At 42.0% G+C, this 16,143-nt stretch overlaps 1 protein-coding gene across 2 annotated transcripts in view; it reads left to right on the top strand.

Moving 5' to 3' along the window:
• The first annotated feature begins 491 nt into the window (after window positions 1-491).
• The window catches only part of LOC132116250 (matrix metalloproteinase-16-like), a 77,427-nt gene continuing 61,775 nt past the window's right edge, over window positions 492-16,143 (top strand). For both annotated transcript variants that reach the window (XM_059524992.1, XM_059524991.1), the window contains exon 1: window positions 492-583. The gene's annotated coding sequence lies outside the window, so the exon portion shown is untranslated. The remainder of the gene's footprint in view (window positions 584-16,143) is intronic.

The raw sequence follows: 16,143 nt of genomic DNA, 5'->3' as shown, positions 1-16,143 counted from the left end.
TTCAGACATAATTACTTTTATAAGCTTTTGCATTTGGAATGTAGCAAATGTTACAAAAGTTTCATTCCACTCTGAACAAACAAATTAAAATAATAATTATTTACTTAATTAAAACAATAAAAAATTACAAATTCGAATAATCATAAAAAACAATAAAACATAAAATAATAAATAATATTTAAAAAACTACCAAAACCACCAGATGGTTAATATAACTTTTGATTATAAGTGATAACTTTTGATTATATGAATATCTAGAGATTTAATGATACTAAAATTTGGTACATCTATGTAATATTTTATCTTCAAAAGCGCTAGTTTTAAACTTGTTTAACAACTTGGTTTTCAGGCAGAATATTAATACATTTTAAAAAATGCATTACATTTATTTGTGGAAATTGTGTAAAACTAGCCAATCAATATCTAACTGGTGATTTCTGACAGAACCTGCCATTTTTGTGTGCAATATGCATCAGCTGGTCAGGTAAAGGACTGTGGGCGGTCAGCAGGTGTGCCATCTGAGGCTGAGACTAGCCAAACATTGACCCCTTCTGTTGCATCGGCCAGCAAAACAAAAACAAAAGTAACACTTGCTCCTATTCTCTCATATTTTATACATTCATACACTCCTACACGGTCACAAAATTTGCTCGGATCACTCAAAGTGTGGCTGATGTTTAACCCCACAAGTACTGTTTAAAATGTATAGATGATGTAATGAAAACATTGTTTTTTCCCCCCAAAGACACCTTTTCCCTGCCAGGCACAAGAAGCACTGAGTTTTCCTTGTGTGTTTTGTATGTGGTTTATGCTGAACTAAAACTCCATCTGGACAGCAAAGTCTCAGTGTGGGTGGAGCTTTTAGCATGAGATGTGTTAGGAGAGCAACAGTGGACTGAGTACAGACTGCAGTGGGAGTAGATGTGTGCCATTTCTGATTAATTTTTGAGTAATACATAGATCTGATAGCACACACACACACACTCATAACAACAACAACAACAATAACAGATTGAAGTGACATAAACTCACATCCAAAATCAGCATTATGTCTCATGGAAAGACTTGAAAAGTGGAGAAAAACAAACAGTAAACAAACAAAGAATAGAGATGAACTGAAAAAAGAATTTAAGATTCTGATTATTAATAAATATTACATAAAGGATTTTGATTCTTTAACAATTCCATGAATGATTCTCCTGGTGCATTTAAGGAATTAATAATTTCAATAATAATATATAGAATACAAAAAAACAAAACAATGAGTAAATAACTATAATAATTTAACTACAACATTTGATAATTTGATTCATGAAAAATAACAGTCTCATAATAGAGTCATTAGTTTAGAGCAGTGATCCTAACCGCAATCAAACAAACCTACCTGTGATTTTCTAAAAATCATAAAGACAATGATTAGCAAACTTGGGTGTGTTTGATAAGGGTTAGAGCTAAACTCTGCAGGAAAGTGGATCTCGTGAGCCAGATTTGAGGATCAATGATTTAGGCAATACTGGTCATGCTGAAGGTTTTTGATTAATTAAAAAGAACTCCTATATTGTAAGAGTCATTCATTTGGAAATCAGACAACACTGTGCTGTACATTTTAATTCACTGAAAATAATTGTCTCCTAAGAGTCATTAGGCTGGAAAGCAGATTACACAAATTGCAGTGAATCTTTTTGATTCATCAAAAAGAACCATCTCATAAGAGACATTCACATGGCAATAGGACTACATTATATGTTTTTGATTCACTAAAAAGAACCGATTCATATAGGTCAATCAGAATACACTGGTGAATCTGTATGTTTTGATACACTAAAAAGGACTGTCTCATAAGAGTCATTAGGTGGGAAATCAGATTACCAGTTGCGCTGAATGTTTCTGATGTACTAAAAAGATCCATGTCATAAGAGTCCTTTACTGGGGAATCAGACTTTTGATCTGTTTGTTTTGCATTCCCAATAAGAACCATCTTAGAAGAGTAATTTGTTCGGGAATCATTTGGACTACACTGGTTGTGCTGTAGGTTTCTGATTCACTAAGAAAAACTTTTTAATAATAGCTATTTGCTGGGGAATCAGATTACACTGGTGGCGCTGTATGTTTTTGATTCACTAAGAAGAACTGTTTCATGAGAATTATTCACTAGGGAATCAGATTACATTGGTCTTGGCGGAATATCTGCCACGCTGCTGAATTGCTGCTGCTATTCATTATTGCTGCTGCTGTAAAGCAAGTACAGGAACTTGCCACTGCCAATATATTCACTAAGACAATGCAGTATTTAATACATACTGCTGCTGCATATACAAGTGGGGCTGGGGAAGATGGGGTTTTTAGACAGGGGCTCTGAAAGCACACTGCGAAAATGCTTTACAACGACTTGCTAACCAGCAATTTAAATGTAAATCAGTAAGCTCATTGGCTACATATGCAGCATGAACCAATCAGCTAAGTAGTTTTACACTGTGAATATCATTAGTCTGCGGTAACAACCCATCAGCCAGCGGCATCTAGTGTTTCATGACAAAACTTGACATGTACGAGAAACAAACGTCAAAAGAGGTCAAACACCAACATATTAGTTGCAAAAAAAAAAAAAAAAGGTTTAGTCAAAACATATGGCTACATGTTAATGGCCACAAATTGAGAAACACACTTGTTGTACTAGATGGTGTAGTTACAGCATCTACCAGCAAGGGCTTACTGGGTCATGCAAACCAGCCGAACCTTGCCAAATGGGTAATTTTTAGGTTAACTAAACTACAGTATTAACATCTTTTGGAGCATAAAAGAATAAATCCAGTCTTCTATGTCTTCTATGTCTTCTACAACACTTATACCATGGCAGAAAGTCCATACAACACAGTTCTCATAGCAAAACATGTGGTTATGTCACACCCAGGGGCTGGCTATGCTTTAACTAAGCCACACCCCTTCTCAACTTCCACCTCGAGGAGGTCCCCAAACCCGACCCAATGGCCAAACAACACGAGAACAAGTAAGTGATAAAACAATCTTTATTTAAATATTTAAAAATAGCTTGGGGAATAGGGAAAGGGCAATTAAAACTAAACTCTGACTCGGCCCTCCAGATTGGGCTATAGCCGGGAAGAGGTCAGGGAGCAAGGGGGCCACGGGGATCCGGGGCGTGGGGCTCGGGCCCCGGCCTGAGTCTTAGGTATCCGTAGCGCCCTCCTTCTTCCTCCTCTTCGCTGAATACAGCTCACGGTAAGTACTGGTTCACACAGTTCGTTCTCGAGGTGCCCACTCTCTTTCTCTTCCTCCACAGGTAACGGCTCTTCGCTGATTACAGCTCACAGTAAGTACTGATTCACACAGTTCGTTCCTTGGGTGCTCACGCTCTTTCTCTTTCTCCACAGGCAACGGCTGGGACACACAGGCACAGTTAATTCAGCTTGGTTTTGCTCTCACCTCTTCGCTGATTACAGCTCACAGTAAGTACTGGTTCACACAGTTCGTTCCTTGGGTGCTCACTCGCTTTCTCTTTCTCCACAGGCAGCGGCGTAAGTACAGGTTTCCTCAGTCTCTCCTCGTGTTACCCACTCTCTCTCCTTTTCTCTCCACAGGTATCAACTTGGGCACAATAGCACAGTTAGTTTGCTTTGAATGGCTCTCACCTCTGGGCTGGACACAGCGTACTGTAAGTACAGGGTTCGCTCTATTCCTCCTCGTGTTATTCACTCTCTCTCTCCTTTTCTCTCCACAAGTATCAACTTGGGCACAATAACACAGTTAGTTTGCTTTGAAAGGCTCTCACCTCTGGGCTGGACACAGCGTACTGTAAGTACAGGGTTCGCTCTATTCCTCCTCGTGTTATTCACCTCTCTCTCCTTTTCTCTCCACAGGTATCAACTTGGGCACAATAGCACAGTTAGTTTGCTTTAAATGGCTCTCACCTCTGGGCTGGACACAGCGTACTGTAAGTACAGGGTTCGCTCTATTCCTCCTCGTGTTATTCACTCTCTCTCTCCTTTTCTCTCCACAGGTATCAACTTGGGCACAATAACACAGTTAGTTTGCTTTGAAAGGCTCTCACCTCTGGGCTGGACACAGCGTACCGTGCTATCTCCGGAGATCTGAAGCCCGCTCACAACATATACTGTACTGAACTAGGCCAGGACCAGCAATCTCCTTGTCCTCCCACGCCGAAGTGCGTGAAGGCGGGGGTTTATCTGACAGGACACACGGCAATACACAGCAGCCCACAGCAATATACAACACCACGTCAAAATTATAGGTTTTCACAGCACGAAGACTCACCCACCACACTCAGTGTACGGAAAGGACACCCGTCTTCCTTCACTTCGCTTGGTTCGGATCTGGCGATGGAATATGCGGCCTAGCTAGTGATGTCGTCGTTGCGACTACTTCAATAAGTATTCCTTCGGCTCTCCCACCACACTATATTAGGGGTAGGGCCACCCTCCTCCTCCTGGAGAGATCTACACAACGCCAGGTCAATATACAGGGCACTTTCGACTGGCTCTTAGTACTCACATCAATGCCACTTCCAATCCCCTTTTTCACGTCGTCTCAGTTCGCCGTATAATCTGTTCTCTTCTCAACCTTTAAGGTTCGCGATGTCTTCACAATCATACAATTCCAGCCTGAGGGAGAGAGAGAGTTAGACAGCTACCAGCAGCGTACCAAGACGGGCACAACCCAGTGCTTCACACACACCAAAAAGAGCTTCCCAGACTGTGAAATAACTTGGCCTTAAGTACTGCCTTGTCCAGCGTATCCTCCAATCACCAACCGCTGTCCCTAACTAGGCACAGGTGCATCGAATTCCCTGATTTTCCTTCTTACGGCGCTACCGGAAGTTCCGGTGTTCTGTTTTTCCGGTCCGGGCGGAAACACTTCCGGGCGGAACCAAACTTCCCGAATTTTGGTTCCGCCCCTAAAGATCGTCACCTTGTGACATCCTCCCCCGCCAATCCGTTCTAGTCCCTAGAACGTCCTCGGGCTGTCCACTCCCCATAGCGGGCAGGGGGTCGGCCTCGGTTCTCTCGCTGGGATCGTCTCACTGGTGAATCGGGCTCAGCTTGTTCAGGGGCTGCTTCTGGTTCTCTCGGGGCGATCGGGGGTGGTGCCACCACGGGTCTCCCTGGTACCACAGCCCAACCTTCAATCCAGGGGGCCGCTGGTACAGGTTCCGTGGGGACTTCTTCCACGGCTTCAGGGTAGTTAGGGCATGGGCGAATCATGTTCCGGTGCACCACACGGTCGGGGCCTGACTTCCCTTCTGGCCGGATGGTATAGACCGGCTGCCCCGGCCTCTGCTGCCGGCAGACTACATAAGGGGTGGCCTCCCAACGGTCACTCAGTTTCCCCTTCCCCTGCCGCCGATTATCTCTCACCAACACCCTCTCTCCTGGCAGTAGAGGGGCTTCTCTAGCAGTCCGATCATACAACCGCTTACTTTTCTCTCCTGCCGTCTGTATCCTTTTCGACACCTGCTCGTAGGCGAAATGCAAGCGCTGGTGATGGCGCCCCACCCACTCCGTTACACTTGCTTCCTCTTGGTCGGCTATCACTCCTAGGACCAGGTCAGTAGGCATTCGTATGTGTCTGCCAAACATCAGGTAAGTGGGAGCGTAACCCGTAGTACTATGTATACTGTTGTTATAGGCCTGTAGGAGGTTTGGCAAGGCACTCACCCAATCGTCCTGCCGTTGTTGGTCCAAGGTCCCCAGCAGCCCCAATAGGGTCTGATTGAATCTCTCACAGCCGCCGTTCCCCTGAGGATGATACGAAGTGGTGTGAGTTTTCGTGCAACCGTACAACTGGCATAGTTCTCTAATTACCCTGGACTCAAAGTTGGCTCCTTGATCGGAGTGCAGAAACTCCGGGCATCCGAACGTCTGGAAGACGGCCCGCCATAAAACTGTAGCGGTGGTGGTTGCAGTCTGGTCGAGGGTGGGGATAGCCCAAGCGTACTTTGTGAACAAATCCGTTATTACCAAGATGTTCTGGTAGCGATCTCGTGGTCGGCCCAGTGTCAAGAAGTCCATAGCCATGATATGAAGGGGGGCCTTCGCATGGATGGGTACCATTGGCGCTCGGACCTCCCGTCTGGACTTAAACAATATGCATCTCGGGCAAGCTTGAATTAGGGCGTGCACCGATGCCTCTAGCCCGGGCCAAAAGAAGAATCTCCTAAGCAGGGACACGGTCCTCTCCTGTCCCTGATGCCCCAACTGGTTGTGGTACGCCGAAACTAAAGCCGTTACCTCATCTGCGGGTACCACGATCTGGCGTACTTCTTCGCCCAACTTCGGGTCACTGACCCTTCTGCACAAAACGCCATCTCTCAGCTCCAGCCTGTCCCATTGCCCCAGCAGCCTCCTCCCAGTATCCGTCTGGGCTAACCTCTCCGCTGGCGTCAGCCGTCGGCCCTGTTCCAGCCATTCTCTTTTGGCGTTGTCGGCAGGATTTCCACCTCGAGTTGAGTAACCAAGGTCGTCCAATGACCGACAACGCGGGGCTTTCAGCCCAACCCCGTGCCATGCCCGTTTTTATGGGGAGCCCCTGGATTCAAAAATATGGGGGGACAGAATCCGAGGTACGATTGTCTGAATGGAAGGCTCAACTAGAGTACTTGGCCGACCTACAGGGCCTTAGTGCAGCCCAGCGGCTTCAATTTGTGTTAAACTCCCTGGATGGAGAAGCGCGGCGAGAGGTGCATGCCGCCCCCGAAGCCGTTAGAGCCAACGCCCAAACCGTGTTCCAGTTCCTCACTGAACAGTATGGTGACCACACCCCCGTAGCTGTCCTTCGCTCCCAGTTCTTCAATTGTAAGCAGGGCCCCCGCCAACCGATTAGAGCTTTCGCCCTGAGGTTGCGAGAGCAATTCGCCCGACTACAGACCCGTCGGGACCACGGGTTGGGAGATGGAGAGACTCTATTGCGGGACCAGTTTCTTCTGGGGTTGAAGGAGGGTCCGGTGAGACAGAGCCTACGTATCCAGTTTCGAAGGGACCCGGGTCTTACGTTCGAAGATCTGAAGAAAGAGGCACTGGCCTTGGAAGGTGATGAGACTGAGGTGAGTGGTTCCCCAGTGTGTGCGGTTGTCAGTGAAGTAGCACCAGCACAACCCGGAGGCCCTGACTGGAAGCAAGCACTGAAGGCTGAACTTTTGAAAGATGTCCGCGATCAGATGTCTGAACTGTCTAAAGCCCTCGTAGGAGAATTGCGCCCAGGACGGGCGCGGGAGGAACCACGGCCGGCGCCCCGAGACCGAGTGTACTCAGAGGGAGGCCGAGAGCCGTTCAGGCGCCCGAACCACTTTAACCGGCCCCGTTTCGAATGGGACGAGCAAGGGCGACCCATCTGCAACGGCTGGGACACACAGGCACAGTTAGTTCAGCTTGGTTTTGCTCTCACCTCTTCGCTGATTACAGCTCACAGTAAGTACTGGTTCACACAGTTCGTTCCTTGGGTGCTCACTCGCTTTCTCTTTCTCCACAGGCAGCGGCGTAAGTACAGGTTTCCTCAGTCTCTCCTCGTGTTACCCACTCTCTCTCCTTTTCTCTCCACAGGTATCAACTTGGGCACAATAGCACAGTTAGTTTGCTTTGAATGGCTCTCACCTCTGGGCTGGACACAGCGTACTGTAAGTACAGGGTTCGCTCTATTCCTCCTCGTGTTATTCACTCTCTCTCTCCTTTTCTCTCCACAAGTATCAACTTGGGCACAATAACACAGTTAGTTTGCTTTGAAAGGCTCTCACCTCTGGGCTGGACACAGCGTACTGTAAGTACAGGGTTCGCTCTATTCCTCCTCGTGTTATTCACCTCTCTCTCCTTTTCTCTCCACAGGTATCAACTTGGGCACAATAGCACAGTTAGTTTGCTTTAAATGGCTCTCACCTCTGGGCTGGACACAGCGTACTGTAAGTACAGGGTTCGCTCTATTCCTCCTCGTGTTATTCACTCTCTCTCTCCTTTTCTCTCCACAGGTATCAACTTGGGCACAATAACACAGTTAGTTTGCTTTGAAAGGCTCTCACCTCTGGGCTGGACACAGCGTACCGTGCTATCTCCGGAGATCTGAAGCCCGCTCACAACATATACTGTACTGAACTAGGCCAGGACCAGCAATCTCCTTGTCCTCCCACGCCGAAGTGCGTGAAGGCGGGGGTTTATCTGACAGGACACACGGCAATACACAGCAGCCCACAGCAATATACAACACCACGTCAAAATTATAGGTTTTCACAGCACGAAGACTCACCCACCACACTCAGTGTACGGAAAGGACACCCGTCTTCCTTCACTTCGCTTGGTTCGGATCTGGCGATGGAATATGCGGCCTAGCTAGTGATGTCGTCGTTGCGACTACTTCAATAAGTATTCCTTCGGCTCTCCCACCACACTATATTAGGGGTAGGGCCACCCTCCTCCTCCTGGAGAGATCTACACAACGCCAGGTCAATATACAGGGCACTTTCGACTGGCTCTTAGTACTCACATCAATGCCACTTCCAATCCCCTTTTTCACGTCGTCTCAGTTCGCCGTATAATCTGTTCTCTTCTCAACCTTTAAGGTTCGCGATGTCTTCACAATCATACAATTCCAGCCTGAGGGAGAGAGAGAGTTAGACAGCTACCAGCAGCGTACCAAGACGGGCACAACCCAGTGCTTCACACACACCAAAAAGAGCTTCCCAGACTGTGAAATAACTTGGCCTTAAGTACTGCCTTGTCCAGCGTATCCTCCAATCACCAACCGCTGTCCCTAACTAGGCACAGGTGCATCGAATTCCCTGATTTTCCTTCTTACGGCGCTACCGGAAGTTCCGGTGTTCTGTTTTTCCGGTCCGGGCGGAAACACTTCCGGGCGGAACCAAACTTCCCGAATTTTGGTTCCGCCCCTAAAGATCGTCACCTTGTGACAGTTATGTGACTCACAATGGAAGTTCCTCAGGGAGCACAGACGACAGAGGGGTGAGCGATAACATTTATATCATATTTCCCCCTCACTCCGAACAATCCAATTATTACCTCTTGCTCACCACTCATAACCAGATTAGAGTGAGTTGTCATGGCAATGGAGATCTCCAATCAGCTCTCTCACATTTCCTGTCACATGGTAGATGACAATATTAAAGGGCAGAATTTATCACCAGGGGTTCTCCAAATCTCATTTGAGATTCAATCATGAGAGCAACAATAGCTTAATATTCTCCTTCATCTGGCTGTGTCCCAGAATCCTCAGGGTCACCATTAGCGAGTAGACTCTGCACATTAATGGACCTGTCATATATTATTTTTAATGAACCCATTGTCATATAATAGGGGAACTCGAGGCTAGTTATCACACTTTTTACTCTAGTGAATACCAATGGGGCATGTTGTCACAATGGAACCCGTAAATTGAAACAAGCAAAAGAAAAACATTGCATCCTTGTTTTGTCCAACAAATATCATAATTAATACATTGTATAGATATACAACATATAGCAGAGATAATTAAGTCCCACCACATGAACGATTTTCCATCTACCTGACATTGTGTTGAATCTCTTTATTAAAAATCTCATGTGACATTGTGTGCCAGGATTTGTAGTTATATCACTGATGTTGTAATCATAACCAAACAGATATGGCATTAAACAATCCTGCGCTGTTGAAATCTCCAGCAGAGCCAGGTTTGCCTCTTGAATCCTGTATAATCCTGCAACCTGTCTGTGTTTATGTAAGAGAGCTGAAATACCTCCCCAAATATCTTCCTCGTGTGCGCACACGGGAACCGGCATCCCTCAGGTCGCATGGCTCAGTCATGGTGCTTCCAGGACGTAATCAGCCTCTCAGAAATGTGAAATGTGACAAGAGCCCAAACGATCCCATTTCTCATGGGGTAAAGATGGCCTGGATGTAATAGTAGATCTTTCTTGGTGTCTGTGGTCTTTTGGGACATTTGGTAGTACCATGAAGACATGGACAATGGACATGGACAAACCAAGCAGTGGCAAAATGACACTGATTTCTCCTATTGGGGTTTTTAAACTTCCTGATGTGACCCTCAACAAAACTTTATCTGTAGATAAAGTTAATAGTTAGGTCTCCTTACAGTTCATGTGAACTCTAATTTCTCATTACTCGATGATTCATATACAGTAGAGTCAGATTTATCAGTGTGTCATAATCCTGTTCATATGATCATGCACAACAGTAAACTCCTTTATTTCACCATCGCGCAAGACAAAAAATACATCAATACAGTCTCTAAAAGCAACAGCATAAGCGTGGGAGTATTTGGCTTCAAGAGAAAGTTTAGATCTCAGTAGCGATCTGTGCTGGACACCAATGGTCAAACTCACAAAACCAGAACTAGGTCAACATGAAACACTTTTTTAGTTGCATGAAAAAGTATGTGAACAACAACACAGTTTTTTATTGAATCCAATCCAGGTCACCCTTCCATCTTTTTTCATTCAATACATTTAATAGTAAGGCATTGGAATGTATTGTTTGCGAGCTGTTAGTAGTGGTTCAATTGCTGTGAAAATCAGATCAAATTCATGCAGAAATCCTTTTCCCTGCAATTGCAGTATATATTTTGACTTTGAGACACTGTTCTTATAATAATCCTAGTGGATTCTGCTGGATTTTGAGTGCAAATATTAAACTCTGACTGAATTATTGATCAGCATGGACTGATTCCACAAACACGCTGGTCAGACTGTCCATCACACCTCTGCCTAGATTTCATCTCCACTCAAATCAGATTTCATGAGCCATGACGCTAATGGATAATCACATTGGCTGCCATTAAATGGTGACTTGTGATTTACAAGACAAGGGTATTTCAGTTCAGTGTGCATGTAGTTGTAATGTAACAAGCTCACTCCACTTATTAAAAGCCTGTGTCTGCAAACATTACCAGGCTATTGAGTCTGCAGACCATATTTAATCTCTAATCACTCAGCAATTTAGTGGAAAAAGCCAAATCATTTTAACACTTCAAAGTTTGCACTAAGTATGTTTTCCACTTGAAAAATCTATGTTTAAGATTAGATAAAGCAATTTTGTCCACAAAAAGCATTCTGTTTCTGCTGAAACTGCAAGTTTAATGGTGCAGTTTATAATTTCTGCATCATTAGCAACAACAAAAGGAAATATTCAGTATATGTATAAAAAATTGTTCATTTACAAACAGGTTTCCCATGTCTATCGTGCACAGCTACGCAGTACCAAAGGGGACATGGTGATGGAAAAATTATTTTTAATGCTTTTGCATTCACTGGCAAAACTTTTGCATTCTCTTGCAAATGTTTGTATTCATTTTAAAACTTTTGTAAACAAAAGCAAAAGTGTTGATAGAAATACATAAGATAAAAAAGACAATATGGTTCAATGCTATTTTGTGTTCTCCTGCCCAACCTTAATAATTATATATATTATCCATATCTATCTGTCTATCTATCTATCTATGCAAATGTTGGGTGTTTGCTTCTATAACATTTGTAAGCAAATGCAAAATAATAGAAGTAATATGTGATGGGGTGGGGGGTGACCAATTAAATTTCAGTTGAATTTCAATGACAATTTCAGTGCAATTCAAGTGCATTCAATTTCAGTACAAAACATTTGGGGGCAAATTGTAAACTGGTGATGGAAATAAGATGTGAGGATTCATTGGCAATGTATTTCAGTGCTTTTGTATTCCCTTGCAAAACTTGTGCAAGCATATGCAAATCTGATGAACATTGTGTGCCCAAATACCGTTGGTTGAGTCAATAGCTGGATTTTCATCCAAACAGGAAGTGAATCTTCGCAACTGATATTGCGCAAAAAAAAAATATATATATATATATAAATTAGTGAAGTGATATATAGCCAAGTATGGTGACCCATACTCAAAATTCATGCTCTGCATTTAACCCATCCAATGTGCACACACACAGCAGTGAACACACACCTGGAGCAGTGGGCAGCAATTCATGCTGCAGCACCCAGGGAGCAGCACCTCAGTCATGGTAGTGCCGGCCTGGGACACGAACCCACAACCCTAGGGTTAGGAGTCAAAATCTCTAAACACTAGGCCACGATGTGTTTCCATAAAGATGATTAAGTAAATAATGGTGGTATTGGTAACCTAGTAACCAACAGTAAAAAAAAAAAAAACTTTAATTAATTAAATCAAAAATCAAAGTGCCAGATTAAGCTAATTGTGTGGCCTTTCCATTCTCTGTGTAATTACGGTCACCTGATTAAACCTGATGAAAACCTTCTAAATTTATATATGCGGTTTAAAAGAGAAAAAAGAAGAGTTAGGGCAAGTCATACATTATGAAGTGTACTTTATCTTTTGTCTGCCATGGACAGAGTCATTCTCCTGGCCCACAGCGGGAAAATATGTGTCATCCTGTGTCCTGTTTTCAATGGCTCTGATTAAGCACTTAACATTTAGAATGATGGCACGCACTTGATATTTTGGCCAAACCCACCCTGGCACTTCCAGCAGGGCCCTGACAGGCCCAGGGGACAATGCGTCTCATTACCCTCACTTGCCCCAGCAGGAGGCCTTCTTCTCCCCTCACAGATGGTTCAAGAACCTGGATGATGTCCACAAACTCTGGAACGACCGAGTCAGTGTCAGTTTCCGGAACTCTGGCCATCCGTTTTTGACGTCTGCAGACTTGACAACAAACCACGCTCTCCCGCTGACACATGAATAGCGACACATGGATGCATGGCACACAAACACAACCGATGACAGACACCCTATAGATCGCAGTTGATTTTTTATTTTTTTTGGATGGATGTCATGTGCGACCCCGCTTTCATGTTTAATCACATTATGTAAATGTCGTGTTTGTCGTGCCATTGTGCACATGTTCACCGGTATTAGGTTATTTTTATGCTCCATCTGTCCTCTAGAGTATCACAACAGCTGGACTTAAAACCAGACTTTCTGGGGGAAAAAAATTACTTTTTCTTTTTAAAATTAAAACCAGGCAATTTAAATCAGAGGCTGTATTGTGATTTTAAGAGGGACATTATCTGAACATTGATGTTTAAGGCACCCGCACTGGAGCCGTGAGCGAGTTCTGGCTTTCTTAAGCGTCTGTAAGGTCTGACCTCGATCTGACCCTGTATTTTATAACTGTCAGCGAGCCTGAGCCATTGCTGGATCTGCATAAAGCTCTGTCGAAATTGCATGCTTCTAAACGTAAGCCTGCCTGACATCATTAAAATAAATGCAGGTTTGGGTGCTTCTTCATCCTAGGGGTTCTTCAAAACTCCTAAGCCAAATGTGAAACTTTAGCATATAAATAATCTCTCACATTTGTGAACAGAAAATCTAATTATGTGCTAATATTTAGGCTTATGATATTTGCCTAGAGGATGATGAACCAGGAGAAAAAATTGCATTTATTGAAATCTATGTATACTGTACCTGTGCACACATATATAATGCACACATACTGTGCGTGTTTAAATTGTAATTTTTATAAAAAAGTTTAATTACTTTTTTAAATTAATTTTTTTCTTCGATTTCCTTAATTATATATATTTTATGCATTTATATTTTTAATTGTGTAATTATATAATTATATATTTTATGCAATGATATTATTTATTTGTTTAATTCATTTATTTATACTTTATTAATTATTATACAATAAAATAGCATATTAGAATGATTTCTGAAGACCTGAGTAATGAAAAAAATCAGCATCACAGCAATAAAATACACTACGATAGAAAACAGTTATTTTAAATTGTAACAATATCTCACAATATTACTTACTGTAAATGATAATAATCTATATTATACATTTTTATTATTATTATTAATTAAAATACATTATTACTTAGAAAATTAATAAATTATATTATTATTAAAACTATCATTTAACATTTAACCGTGTTCTCTGAACGGCACACAAATGGATTTGAGGTTAGTGATATGATTTCTGTTCATAATGCAAACAACAACATGTATTCTGACTCTAGACACTGTTTGTTCTGTCTACAGCTCCAGTAGAAATCTAGTTTTTTTTTTCTTAGATACATTTAAGAAAATGTAGTGTAAATGGAGATGACAAGAGATTTACTGAGGAGTAAATCAGGAGAGAAAAAAGAAGAAAAGAATGCAGAGAGAGGGAGAAAGTGATGCGTGATGGGTCGCCAGGAGAAATGGGTAAATGCTTAACCCACAAATGTGAAGCCTGAATCTGTTCAGAGCGTTTTTGGCTGGTCTGTGAAGGAAGCAGAAGGAAGGTTTGGAAGCAGGCAGCCAAAGAGAAGCTTTCTGAATGAGGGGAGCAGATGCAGTTACAGCATTAGAAGTGATATTGAGAGGGAAAGTTATCTGGGGCAGCAGTACCCACTGCTGGAACAGAGGAACCACAAAAGTATTCTATTTCTCACAACGCAAGAGAGCGAGAGAGACTACAAACAAAACCAGCAAACAGAGAAGGAGAGATGGACAGAGAAAAAGAAAGAGGCACAGATGGTTGCTGAAATGTGTGAATGCTCTAGTTTAGGATGTCATCATTATTACGTGTCAATGAGAAATGCCAGAATTGAAATTATGGCACCTGCTTATTTCTTCAGCACAACTGCCCCGCAGGCACAAAACATTTCAACAGCTTTGCATTTTGGTTGCAGTCATCGTAGTACAGTAACGGTGCAGAACAGTTTTAAAACATTCTGTTTTTAAAGCCTTCTAAACTAAAACATATGCTTCACTGTTATGAAGTGAAAATATCATACTACAACCAGGTCATATTAGAACATTATTGCTGTTAACTGAAAAAAAAAAAACGGGAAAAAAAAATCACTATCACATTCGCTATAATTGAAATAGGTGAAACAAAACAAAATCTAAATATCAAAAACGATGAACTAAAATAAAATTTTAAGCATATTAAAATTACTGAAATATAAAGAAATGATTAAAATAATGCTATTTTAATAGAATGCTATAACTTGAAGTATATTAAAAATAGTAATAAAATGATAAAAGCATATAAGTGTATAAGAAAATATAAAAAATAAAAGCTAATTCAAAATATAAATAAATGATATAAAGGTATATAAATAATACTAACATAGAGTACTTGAAATAATAAACAAAAAATGTATACGGAACAATAAAATGTATTTATTACTTTAAAAAAAAAGTTAAAGCACATGTGATATAAAAAGTTAAAGTAGAGGTACTAAGATAAAATTAAAGTAAACATAAATTAAAACTTGATTTATTTATTTTTATTTCTAATTGAGTACATTAGAATAATACATAAGACCTAAAATGTACATAAGACATAATTAATAAACGCTAGTAGTGTAATACTAAAATTACAGTCGTAAAATTACATACAAAAAAAGTGTCAAAATAAAAAAATATTTAACTATACCTAATAATATAATATATTTGTGTAAAAAAATAATTAATGATGCAGAATAATTTAATCATTATTACAGTAACAATGCATTTACTGTGCATATAAAATTATTTCAAAACATTACGACGACCATTTAACAACTTAAAATAAATGTGTATTAGCAACATTGTTGAGCTTGCTGGGTGTTTCTCAGTTTACCTCAAAGGACCTTTTGCAGGAGCACTTTGATGAGCACATCATGTTCATCTTCACTGAATGATCTCCACTCATGTGGCTGAAATGTGACAGATACATAGATTCAACTGGCAGCGTTTGTGGATTTTATTACAGAGCAATCATCAACTACAAATCAAAAGCATCACAAAAGCACAATGCTGACCACTTTGAAACTAAATACATGGTGTTTTTGTAAAGGCTACTTCTGCTGGTTTGATGTTAAATACTAAGGTGTTCTGAGTGGCTGTTTCTTATATCACACCATTCTCAATATGCTGCATGATTTGAGGTGAGTATGTTTTGAAGGAAAGCTGTTATTGGTCAGTGGAAACCCTCCATCTTTGCTGCGGTCAGTGACGTGTGAGATCAACGGTTATAGTTTCACAGATGTTAGTGGTGCTTTCCCATCGCATCTGTCTGTTTAGAGAGAGAGCAGATTCCTTGAGGCCCCGTGCAAACTGAAACCTCATCAGAAGGCCGTGGCCGTACCCTACTGCTCTTTTTTTTTTCATCGCATTTGCCTCTAAGTAGAA

Source organism: Carassius carassius, chromosome 35, assembly GCF_963082965.1.
Source record: "Carassius carassius chromosome 35, fCarCar2.1, whole genome shotgun sequence".
Taxonomy (NCBI): domain Eukaryota; kingdom Metazoa; phylum Chordata; class Actinopteri; order Cypriniformes; family Cyprinidae; genus Carassius; species Carassius carassius.
Note: the sequence above shows the minus strand (reverse complement) of the source record. Positions and strands in the feature narration are given on the sequence as shown.